Genomic DNA, 13,391 nt, shown 5'->3' on the forward strand with positions numbered 1-13,391 from the left:
TAAAATTTTTCCCATGATTTTCAAACAACCAGAGCACCTGTATATGAATCTATGACAGAGCAATGCTTTCAATGAATTTAGGGCTAAAAATTGGGGAGCGGAGATGTGAGTATCCTTCGAGGTGAAACAGGAAGACAGCTTTGAAGAGTCAATGTCATTACATAAAATACTTCAGACAGGAAAAGTAAACATGGATTTTTAAAAAGCAATCAGCAATGCAAAGGAACTGAAGTGAAATAGTATTTCAAAACTCTTCTCTCTGCAATGCAGTAGACCCGAATTTGATCCTGTGGTGGGGAGTATCCACTGGAGAAGGGAATGGCAACCTACTCCAATATTCTTGCCTTGATAATCCCTTGGACAGAGGATCCTGGTGGGCTACAGTCCATGGGGTCATAAAGAGTCAGACAAGATAGAGTGTCCAACAAGAAGGGAGGCACATCAATCGATTCCTAACACATCTTTCAACCTTATAAAGGATTTTCATGTTGATGACTTGAAACTGGCAGTGTTAAGGGTATAGTGTATCTTCTGAATCACTATCATGCTCTGACTGTACAGAAAAGAGTTATCTTTTCATTACATAAAGTATGAAATCACCTGTAATACTTGCAACTAAGGAAAATTAGCATGAAAATTTGGTTAAACTTTTTCCAGTAATATGGAATTAAAGATGAAAGAAACTTATCAATTGAAGTTATATGTGCAAACAACCTAAAAGGTCCAAGTCATGTTTTGAGACCTTACTGAGAACTATAGTTCAGAAGACAGCCTCTCAGTATCTAGGTGGTGATTTTTTTTCCTGTGTGAATATTTTAAACATAAAAGGAAAATAATATTTACTAATATCAAAAGATAAAGTGAAAGACAATTTATGGGCTTTTGTTTTTTCAAAAAAAAGTTTTCAAGAGTGTTTAGTCTTATGAGAAACATTCATGGCATTTAAGCTTTAAAATGGTACAAAATCTACCTATATATAATATTTCCATTCAATACAATTCAATATATATATATATGCATATATACATAATGTGTGTTTGGAAATTTTCTTACACTAAAATCTAATCTATAGAAATAAATTTGTTAACTTGTTTCATTTTGCTAAGGAGTTGACCTACCAGGTAACAGAAATACACAAATAGGGAATGAATAAATGAATGAATAAATAAGTGAATGGATAATCAAATAAGTCAAGAGATTTTAAGCTAACCTGCTTTTAACACTAGGCCAGTTTAATAATTAAAACCACAAGTAATTCTTATTATAAACATAAAAACAACTAGCTACTTGAATATCTGTCATTCCTTTCAGCACAGCTCTAAGATGGGTTTTCGGAGAAGGCAATGGCAGCCCACTCCAGTACTCTTGCCTGGAAAATCCCATGAACAGAGCAGCCTGGTGGGCTGCAGTCCATGGGGTCGCTAAGAGTCAGACACGACTGAGCAACTTCACTTTCACTTTTCCCTTTCATACATTGGAGAAGGAAATGGCAACCCACTCCAGTGTTCTTGCCTAGAGAATCCCAGGGACACGGGAGCCTGACGGGCTGCCGTCTATGGGGTTGCACAGAGTCGGACACGACTGAAGTGACTTAGCAAGATGGGTTTTGGGGTATGTAGGAGAGCCTATATAACCTCAAAATACTGGCAGTGAATTTTCACTCTTTAATATTTTGAGCAGTGGTATACTGGTAAATGTTTTAAAATAAGCTACCTGGAATTTAAATGAATGCACATGTCCCTGCTCTGATTGGTGGCACTTGTCAATTTCCACTGTGTAAACACTCCAATGACTGCATCTTGAATTACCAATGTATAGGAAGAGCTGTGAATAATTGGCCCTAGGAAGCTAGTAAGAGCCTGTTTCATATCCCATTGTTTCTGAGACAATGGAGGTCCCACAGACATGGCTCCTCCAGCTTGTATTCCTTAGAGGCTGTTGTAACATACTCTGTTCTCTGTATGCTTGCTCAGGACCCAAATACTAGGTCTCACCTGTGCCCTGTTGAAACTCTAGATCTGGGGTTCGCAAATTTTTTCTTAAAGGGACAAAGAGTAAATATTTTAGCCTTGTAAGCGTTTGATCTCTGTTGCAACAAACTCAACTTAGCCACTGAAGCTCAAAAACAGATATAGACAACAGGTAACATGACAGAAGTGTCTGTGTTCCAATAAACTTTTCTCTTATGAAAACAGACAGCAGTGCTGCAGAATTTGTGTTTTTGTCCCTGCCCATGAAGTCCTGACAGTCTGCAGCACCCTGCACCCAGGTCTGTGCCTGAAGCTATGATGCTGAGCCTGCCCGCAGGACTGCAGTGAACAGTTATCACATCCATGTACATAGTTGTGCCATATAGCCCCAGTCCCCATGCCTTCATCCTCAGCTCAGCTTACTAACGGCAGACCAGGATGTGGAAGGAGAAACAGGAATTTTGGTCACTTACCTTCCCTCTGTTTCCTTCATATTTTTTTTTCTCCTCTTAATCCTCACTAGAAGGCAAAAGCATTATTTTGGTCATGTCACGTAATCCTTTACTGAAGAATAAACATCACTTAGCCCACCTGACTGGCATAGGCTTCACTCCACATTGGAATTCATTTTCCTTCAGACTGACTCTTTAGGAATTTAAAATTATTTTTATGTATTTATTTATTTTGTATTGGCATATACTTGATTTGTGTGCTGTGTGCTCACTCAGTCACGTATGACTCTTTGTGACCCCATGGACTGTAGCCCACCAGGCACCTCTGTCCATGGGATTCTCCAGGTAAGAACACTGGAGTGAGTTGCCATTCCCTACTCCAGGGGATCTGCCTGATCCAGGGATTGAACCCGTATCTCTTGTGTCTCCTGCATTGGCAGACAGATTCTGTACCACCGGGTGACCTGAGAAGCTGGACTTACAGTGTTGTTTATTCCTGTTATACAGCATGGTGATTCAGTTATATATACATTTACATTCTTTTTTAGTGTTATTTTCCATTATAGTTTATCATAGGATTCTTTTTTTTAAATTGGAGAATATTGCTTTGAAATCTCTCTCTGTTTTTTTTTGTCTAAACATGCATTTCAAACTCACTGCCTTACTAAAGGAGTCAACTACCCCACAAACTCTGAATGATATCACCATGATTCAGGATATAATTTAAAAGAGAGATTAAAGTACATTTGAGCCATTTCTATTAAGTGAATGTATTAGTGCTGCTGCTGCTAAGTCGCTTCAGTTGTGTCCGACTCTGTGCGACCCCACAGACGGCAGCCCACCAGGCTCCGCCGTCCCTAGGATTCTCCAGGCAAGAATACTAGAGTGGGTTGCCATTTCCTTCTCTGAATGTATTAGTATTAGGCAAAAATCAAAATAACCATAATATGTGTGTTAAGCAACTTTTTAAAAATTACACAAATATATTTTAAATCAGAATTATTAAAATCTTCAAATATTTCAAACTGAAGACCCTATGGGGAGCCTATAAAAATATTATACTAGTTGGAAAATGTTGGGACTTTCCCGATGGCTCAGTGTGTAGAGAATCCAGCTGCAATGCAGGAGATGCTGGTTCAATCCCCGTGTCAGGAAGATCCCCTGGAGAAGGAAATGGCAACCCACTCTAGTATTCTTGCCTGGAAAATTCTATGGACAGAGGACACTGGTGGGCTACAGTCCATGGGGCTGCAAAGAGTTGGGCATGACAGTGGCTGAGAACATGGCAAAATGTTATGTTCATGAAGATTAAGTGGAAATTGAAATGACAGACTAATTGGCAAATAAGGAAGGAAAGAGGTGGTACAACAAATGACAGACTCCCATGCCAAAGTTTCCCAATGTTCCAGCCGCAGACAAGTGGGAATAGCTGGGTAATAGGAATGTTGTGCTAGATGTTCCAATTTCTATGAACCTAAACTAACCACCCGCTCCAGTTTCGGTCTATGGAAAAAAAGTTCATTCAAAAGCATTAGGATTTGTGTTACATAAAATACCAGTTCTTTCTAATTCCTATTCTTAGTCCTCTCAATAAAAGTCAGAAGACATTATAAATATGCTATTTGAATTTTTCCATTTAAATGTTACTTTACACAATTAGACCAATACATTTCCCTATTTTATGGAACTTGATATTCACATTTGAAATGGGTTCCAAGGGACAGTGAAGAGGAATAAAGATGTGGAGGAAAATCTCCAGATAGACTTCTGCAGTTTAATTTTGCATTGGACAATTTCCAGAATCTAGTTTTATTTGTCTGTATTTTAGTTGCAAAATGACATTACATTTTATCTATGTGGAACACATTTAAAAACAATATTCTCCTTTAAAACAGTAAGAGATACATAGTATTGCATGCCTCATTGATAGATGAACATGATTAAGGAAATGAAATTGCCCATGCCTAAATAATTCTTTAAAAGTGTTCCATTAGACATATCAGATGATGACAAGTTGTAATTATTACCTTTTATAAAATAGCACTATATTTAGAAAAATAAATATACTGGGGTGCAATAGCCATTACTTTTAGAGACAAGAAAGTAAAGCTAATGCTAATACAATATATGCTTATAGATTTTTTAACTAGATATTTTCTTAATTAACTTTATTAATGACAAGTTTGGATTAGAACAACTAATCTTTTTATTTCAAATGATTTTCTTTGATTTATGCCATTGTTTTAAGACTAGAGATAAAAGTAACTTCCTTTGAATTATCAATATCAATAAATAATTTCACCACTTATTAGCATCAAATTAGATGAAAGAAGAAACAGATAAATGCAACATTAGCAATTCAAAGATACTACACAGCTCATCTCTGCACATTTTCTTGACTTATAGTTGAGAAAATTCAGACATTTATCTGCTCTCAACTCACAAATACTAACAAAAATAGATACAGTTCATGATTTTAGAATATACAGATGAAGGAGCTGAGGTATAAAGGAAGATAATGAATGTCAGGGGTAATATAAAGCCAAGAGTACTTATCAACTGACATTGGTCAAAAGGAAGTTAGAATGGGGGTTGCCAGGGCTGAGGGGTGGAGGAAACAGGGAGATGATGGTCAAAGAAAGCAAACATTTATTAAACTATATGGATGTCTTTCTTATTTTGCCTGTTGTGTGTAGTAAGTTTAATCATATGATGTAAAAATGACTATATTCAAATAGACAAGAATATCTTCATAAATCCTGCTTGAGACAAATGAATGTTACTCATTGCTAGCCATGTTAGCTGTGCCAAAGCCAGAAAGGAACTGGATTTGGAGTCTAAACATGTAAATTCAAGGGTAAGTTTATTATTTAGCAGCTTTGTGAGTCTGACTGAGATGTTTAATGACTTTAGGCAGAAGGGTATGGCCAGATGCATGGATGGGAGGCTCCCTAAGGAATGGAATGGCCCCTGCAAGTGATCTAGAAAGTACCTACAGTACAGAGGAGATGATATGTACTTTTTTTTTTTTTCTATTCCAGTGTCTCTATGTGGAGCCAACCACAGACTCTTTTAACCAATGGTAAACTATTAAGAGTGGTGGAGACTGTGACAAGCTGATCCAAACACCAGATTAAAGAGTGTAGTTTTTCACTCAGTTCAAAGTGATTATTGACATATAGTAATGCAGACTTAGTTTTGCCAGAAAACCTGGTTTTTCTTTTATTTGCTTGTTTTGATTTTTAGAAGCCTGAAATTTGCATGTTTTTTCAGTGAAATGTCACATAGACACACACAGACATATGTGCAGTTAATTATAAAACAGTTTTGCCACACTGGTGTGGGTCAAACAAAACAAGTCTTTAAGCCAGATATGCTCTATGGCTACAGTTCAAATCTTCTACTTTCATTAGTTTTTCTTAGATGTTTATTGAGATCCTGATAAGTTGCATAACTTTGCACTAGACTCTTTAAATGTTGAATAATGGTTCAAGAAATTCCTAATAGCCTATATTTTGTTTCAGTTCAGTTCAGTTCAGTCGCTCAGTTGTGTCCGACCCTTTGCAACCCCATGAACCGCAGCATGCCAGGCCTCCCTGTCCATCACCAACTCCCTGAGTCCACCCAAACCCAAGTCCTTCGAGTTGGTGATGCCATCCAGCAAATTTTTACATAAATTTGAAAAAAAAAGTCATTATATTGGATGGAAAATAAGGTTCTTAACTGCACATATGTTATTGAAGCCTGGGAAGGACTATAAAAGAAAGGGTGATTGATTTTAATCTCTTTAATTTTATTGAATTATTACCATAAACTTCATCATCAATATTTCTTGCAAAATTGTCTAAATAAGCAATAAAATATATCTTTAGAAGGCACTATGAACACTCAAAGGTGAAAGATGGTGACTATTTATAAGAAAAATTATCTTCAAAATAAAACCATATCTCACTATTCAGTTCAGTTCAGTTGCTCAGTCGTGCCCAACTATTTGTGACCCCATGAACCACAGCACGCCAGGCCTCCCTGTCCATCACCAACACCCAGAGTCCACCCAAACCGATGTCCACTGAGTTGATGATGCCATCCAACCATCTCATCCTCTGTTGCCCCCTTCTCCTCCTGCCCTCAATCTTTCCCAGCATCAGGGCCTTTTCAAATGAGTCAGTTCTTCGCATGAGGTGGCCAAAGTATTGGAGTTTCAGCTTCAACATCAGTCCTTCCAATGAACACCCAGGACTGATCTCCTTTACGATGGACTGGTTGGATCTTCTTGCAGTCCAAGGGACTCTCAAGAGTCTTCTCCAACACCAAAGTTCAAAAGCATCAATTCTTCGGCGCTCAGCTTTCTTCACAGTCTAACTCTCACATCCATAAGTGACTACTGGAAAAACCATAGCCTTGACTAGATGGACTTTTGTTGGCAAAGTAATGTCTCTGCTTTTTAATATGCTATCTAGGTTGGTCATAACTTTCTTTCCAAGGAGTAAACATCTTTTAATTTCATGGCTGCAATCACCATCAGCAGTGATTTTGGAGCCCAGAAAAATAAAGTCAGCCTCTTTTTCCACTGTTTGCCCATCTATCTGCCATGAAGTGATGGGACCGGATGCCATGATCTTAGTTTTCTGAATGTTGAGCTTTAAGCCAACTTTTTCACTCTCTTCTTTCACTTTCATCAAGAGATTCTTTAGTTCCTCTTCACTTTCTGCCATAAGTTCAGTTCAGTTCAGTCGCACAGTCGTGTCCGACTCTCTGCGACCCCATGAATTGCAGCACGCCAGGCCTCTCTGTCTATCACCAACTCCCGGAGTTTACCCAAACCCATGTTCATCGAGTTGGTGATGCCATCCAACCATCTCATCCTCTGTCGTCCCCTTCTCCTCCCGCCCCCAATCCTACCCAGCATTAGGGTCTTTTCCAATGAGTCAACCCTTCGCATGAGGTGGCCAAAGTATTGGAGTTTCAGCTTCAACATCAGACCTTCCAATGAACACCCAGGATTGATCTCTTTTAGGATGGATTGATTGGATCTCCTTGCAGTCCAAGAAACTCTCAAGAGTCTTCTCCAACACCACAGTTCAAAAGCATCAATTCTGCGGCGCTCAGCTTTCTTCACCGTCCAACTCTCACATCCATACATGACCACTGGAAATACCATAGCCTTGACTAGACGGACTTTTGTTGGCAAAGTAATGTCTCTGCTTTTAAACATGCTATCTAGGTTGGCCATAACCTTCCTTCCAAGTAGTAAGCGTCTTTTAATTTCATGGCTGCAGTCACCATCAGCAGTGATTCTGGAGCCCAAAAAAGTAAAGTCTGACACTGTTTCCACTGTTTCCCCATCTATTTCCCATGGAGTGAGGGGACCAGATGCCATGATCTTAGTTTTCTGAACGTTGAGCTTTAAGCCAACTTTTTCACTCTCCTCCTTCACCTTCATCAAGAGGCTCTTTAGTTCTTCTTCACTTTCTACCATAAGGGTGGTGTCATCCGCATATCTGAGGTTATTGATATTTCTCCCGGCAATCTTGATTCCAGCTTGTGCTTCCTCCAGCCCAGCATTTCTCATGATGTACTCTGCATATAAGTTAAATAAGTAGGTTGACAATATACAACCTTGATGTACTCCTTTTCCTATTTGGAACCAGTCTATTGTTCCATGTCCAGTTCTAACTGTTGCTTCCTGACGTGCATACAGGTTTCTCAAGAGGCAGGTCAGGTGGTCTGGTATGTCCATCTTTTTCAGAATTTTCCACAGTTTATTGTGATCCACACAGTCAAACGCTTTGGCATAGTCAATAAAGCAGAGGTAGATGTTTTTCTCACTATTAAAAGAATGCAAACTCTTTGGTGAATAGCTATAACATGGTGACTATAATTAATAATACTGTATTCTGTACTCAAATATTGCTATGTTAGTAGACCTTTAATGTTTCATTGTAACAACAACATCAAGGAAATGGTAGTTATGTGCAGTGAATTAAGTGTTAATTAACTACTTTATTCTGATAAACATTTTTCAATATGTAAGTGTATCAAATCATCAGCTTTATGGCTGATACAATGTTATATGTCAATTATAGCTTAATAAAGGTGACATGGTGCTGGGGGCAAGCTAAGGAGACAGAGGTTTCAAATTTATCTCATTAAGTTCCTGATGGCTAAATCAAAAGAGTAAATATGTTTGATATTAAGATTCTTAATTCTTCAAGCTAAAAAGAAACCATTTGTCTAGGGGGAGTAAAATTTGTTTACTTGCTTGCTTGTTTGCTTTTCTGGTACTAATATCTGAATGAAATGCCTCTAAGAATTTTCTTATGATGTAGAGACACATGTTCTCAAAATACCCTAGTGACTTCTAATTATCTCTTTTTATAACTTTCCTCAATGAAAAACAGATTTCCAAGGGACCAAATCATTTATTATGACTCTAATTGTCTGATTCGATTTGAGTAAAATTAAGACTACATGGAGAAGTGATTATTCAATAAAAACTTCACAGCTATTTCAAAACTAATCCAGATCTCTGGAGTCATAAGTAATAATATCTCCAGTATTAAATTTTATAGACAATTGATATATTCTTGGATAACTGACTGTATTCAATCTGGTTTCTCTCTTATTTTTCTTTAAATATATATCCTTCAGCATGGACTTTGATAGATTTTTCACTTCAGAATGTTCATTCTTTGTTATTCTTCAAAAACTGCTTGTAGATTTCCCAAGCTACAGGTGAGGAAATAAGATGCTATCTGAAAAATAAATTGACTGAATATTCAATTCCATCAAATAACTGGATATAGACAAAGCTTACAAAGAATTCATTTGCAGAGAATAAATGTGTAAGTTCTTTGTAAGTTTACCCATAGCTCAAACACAGGTTAGATATAATTTTACAACCTCACTTAATCATGCTTTTGGGTGAAGATCATTTTCTTCATAATCCTTTGTGATTTACAGTATTTCAAATAATGTGTAACACATAATACATGTTTAATGGATTTCATATGAATATATAGGTAATAAATCAGTCTGAAATCAATCACTCTGTTTTACTCCATAAAGAATGATATGAATTTAGAAGACCTGTGTTCTGTTTAAATAGAACTCAAGATATTGTCTCATTGCCAGCAGAGGTTAACTCTTAAGTGGAACAGTTAAAAATAAAACCCTGATACTAGCCAAATGTTTATCTTTGTTAACATCAAAAACAGCCTCAGGGATCCTAGTTTCCTCCTCCATTACCCCACCCACGTGCTGCATGCTAAGTCGCTTTAGTCATGTCCCACCTGCAGACCCTATGGACTGTAGCCCACCAGGCTCCTCTGATAATGGGATTTTCCAGGCAAGAACACTGGAGTGGGTTGCCATGCCCTCCTCTAGGGGACCTTCCCCATCTGGGGATCAAACCTGTGTCTCTTACATATCCTGCTACTTGTAAAGAATCTACTAGGGCCACCTGGGAAGTCCCACTTCACTCACAATGTAGAATAAAAATGGTAGGTGTTAAGGACAAAAAGCATTCATTAATGGCAAATTTACATCTGAAGAAAGAAGTGGCATTTTATAGTGGTAAATAAAAATAGCAAAGATATTGACATAGCATAGAATAATTGCTTATGGTATAACTGAAATATGGGGAATATGGTAAACAGTTGAGGGAAGACAAGGTCCATTAGAAGTAGTAGAAAGACTCAATTATATATTGTTCTTTGTCAATGAGCATTAGAAGAATTATTGATACGTGCAACATGGACTACTTCAGAGATTTGGAGTAGAAATCAGAAAATTGTTTTGAATCCTGGTGCCTGTTTTCATTCATTTATTTCCTACTCAATTGTTATCAATTTATCTATTTATTATTGTAATTAGGCAATGATTTTAACACATTGTTATGATGTAATATGTTCAATCTAATTTTGAGGTATTATTTTTTCAGGTTGGATTTTTCTTTATTAGTTATTTTATTTGTGTTTAACAATAATATACCAGATGATAGTGAAACTCTGAGGCTATGAAAAATAGTCTTCAAGTCGCCTTAGGGAACCTTGTTGGGAGCTTTGTTTCCTAACTGCAATGCCTCTTCCTTGAATGCAGGATGTTGCTGGTTTTGCATGACTGTAGAGAACGCAAGGCTCTGGGTTACTGGTTGTTCACCACTGACCCTGGGGCTTGCATTGCATGTGTAGGTTTAGGTGACAGTTTTTACTCATTTGTAAAAACTGAAATGCTGAGATTGGTTTTACTCATTTCGACTGAAATGCTGCCTTTGACTAGAGCACACAGCAAACTTTTTCCTACAGCTCAGATGGTAAAGAATCTGCCTGCAATGCAGAAGACCTGGGTTCAATCCTTTGGTCAGGAAGATCCCCTCAGAAGGAAATGGCAACTCACTCCAGTATTCCTGACTGGAGAATTCCATGGACAGAGTGGCCTGGAGGGCTACATTCTATGGGGTCGCAGAGTCGGACATGACTAAGTGATTAACACACACACAGGACACCCAAGGGTGGCTGAAGAAGCAGCAGACACCCTTTAGCCTATGCTCACCCAACACTGTCACTGAGGACCATTCAGTCAATTCCACCACAGGCTCTTTGACCCCTGTTAGGCAGTTCTTGTGACTCTGCAACACCAACAAGCTCTTCCAAACAATGTCATCTATCTTGCCTCTGATTAATATGATGTCATGCTTTTCCAGGTATGTCACGGGCTGAGCTAGAGAAGGAATGGACATAACTTGAATAAATGGGACTAATTTTCTAGTGTTCTAGTCCCCCCATCTAGTTTTCATCCTTTTCTGCTATGATTTGCAGAAAAGTAGTGTGTGTCCATGTCAAAAGAGGTTATAGTTTACAAATGCTGCTATTGTCTAATTTGTCCAAGAGAATAGCTTGTACATTTACACTGTGTACACCCAATGGTAAATATAACATCACCAGAAGACTATTTATCATTCAAATTTTCCTGCATACTCTGAGTAAGACTGCATTTGTGGTCATTATGAATGAAGCACATCACAACATTTGAGGGAGTCATTTGAAGTCAGTATCCATTATGGCACAGTGGATGACACAGCATTAAGTGGTATTAAGGCACCATAAAGCCAAAAGGTTCACATTGTTTCAATTCAGACAACCTGAAAAAATTCATGTCATCATGTGTAACGGTGATATAGCTACCTTTTTCACATGGTGGGAGTAATAGAATTAGCAAAAAATGTCACATTTGACAGTTAAAAAAAAAAAGAATAGCTGGTCCCTGGGCCTGAATAGGAAAAGATAGTTTAGTACAATACAAAGAATCTTTCTACCCAGTATTTTAAATCTTCATTAATAAATCACTCTATCTCACATGGGTCCATGCATTTTTGTGCCATGCTATGCTAAGTCGCTTCAGTTGTGTCTGACTCTTTGTGACTGTGTCGACTGTAGCCCACTATGCTCCTCTGTCTATGAGATTCTGCAGGCAAGAATACTGGAATGAGTTGCCATGTCCTCTTTCAGGGGATCTTCCCAACCCAGGAATTAAACCTGCATCTCTTATGTCTCCTGAATTGGCAGTCAGGTTCTTTACAACCAGCACCACCTGGGAAGCCCCCATGCATTTTTAACACATTAAAAAAATCTAATTGCTTATATGTACATACACCAAAGATATTTGCTTACAGTCATATACTCTTGAGTAAGCCCTGCCCAGAAATATAGGATAACTGTGCAGTGTGGTCAATACAATGGCATGATCTGAAATCTGCTTTCTAATTTCCACTCTGTGGTCCATTGTAATGAGATTTTGGAAAAAGTCATCTCATTGTACTTCTTTTTCCCCTCTTCAAAATGGAGATATCCAAGCACTTACATCACTGGTATGATGTGCATACTAATTACCCAAATAGAATGCCTAGTAATTGCTTTTTTATTGTAATGTTATTGCTACTAGTCTAGTGCTCCAAATATATTGACTATTAGTAGCCTGATCGGGTCTATATTATGGCGTTTGATATCAAGAGTGAAGATATGTTAAAGATTCTGAAACCCAGTATACCACTAGAAAGGATTCATTTTAATAGCTACATCACTTGTGTCTCAGGAGCTATTCTTGATCTTGTATCTAGGCAGTACGACAAGTTCCTCACTCAATTTATACTAATGAATGACGTGATTAAAACGTCTGGTTTTCCGGATCTCAGTGACAACGGAAATGAAGATCCGTTGGTTTTATTAGCATGGAGGTGCACAAAGCTCTCTCTTCTGGCAATTCATGGTAGGTGACTTTTGTTTGTTGTAGTTTGAATTTGTTATTACAGCTAAAACATTTTATACCAATAAAAAGATAGCACTGACATTTATACTGTCAAAAACTCTTATATCGAGTTCATATGCAGATTTTTTATACTTTCTAACATAACTGAAGCGACTTAGCATGCATGCATGCATTGGAGAAGGAAACGGCAACCCACTCCAGTGTTCTTGCCTGGAGAATCCCAGGGATGGAGGAGCCTGGTGGGCTGCCGTTTATGGGGTCGCACAGAGTTCGACACAACTGAAACGACTTAGCAGCAGCAGTAGCCTGATGCTGGGAAAGATTGAAGGCAGAAGGAGAAGGGAATGACAGAGGACGAGATGATTGGATGGCATCACCAACTCAAGGGACATGAGTTTGAGCAAACTCCAGGAGATGGTGAAGGACAGAGAAGCCTGGCATGCTGCAGTCCACGGGGTCGCAAAGAGTCAAACACAACTGAGCAACTGAACAACAACAACAGGTAGTGGTAGAGGTGGGAAGTTGTGACTTGAATTAAAGTGATGATCAGGGAGAATTTCTTGGAGGAAGAAATGTTTGAGGTACTTTTAATAACACATTCTTAAATATTTAACATTAGATTGTTGCTTTGCCAAACTTTTGTGAAATTCTTTGACTGCCCTGAATATTCAATGAAGTCTGGCATATACACAGCCTGGAGTCC

The 13,391-nt window shown here is 38.1% G+C and overlaps 1 long non-coding RNA gene across 1 annotated transcript; it reads left to right on the plus strand.

The window, feature by feature from the left end:
* The first annotated feature begins 10,892 nt into the window (after window positions 1-10,892).
* On the plus strand, window positions 10,893-12,788 carry LOC145532876 (uncharacterized). Its single transcript, XR_014073677.1, has 2 exons — window positions 10,893-11,126; window positions 12,540-12,788. It is a non-coding gene; the product is annotated as an uncharacterized LOC145532876 (long non-coding RNA).
* Window positions 12,789-13,391: the final 603 nt, after the last annotated feature.

The sequence above is a fragment of the Giraffa tippelskirchi genome, chromosome 2 (genome assembly GCF_054371585.1).
Source record: "Giraffa tippelskirchi isolate mGirTip1 chromosome 2, T2T-mGirTip1v1.2.pri, whole genome shotgun sequence".
Taxonomy (NCBI): domain Eukaryota; kingdom Metazoa; phylum Chordata; class Mammalia; order Artiodactyla; family Giraffidae; genus Giraffa; species Giraffa tippelskirchi.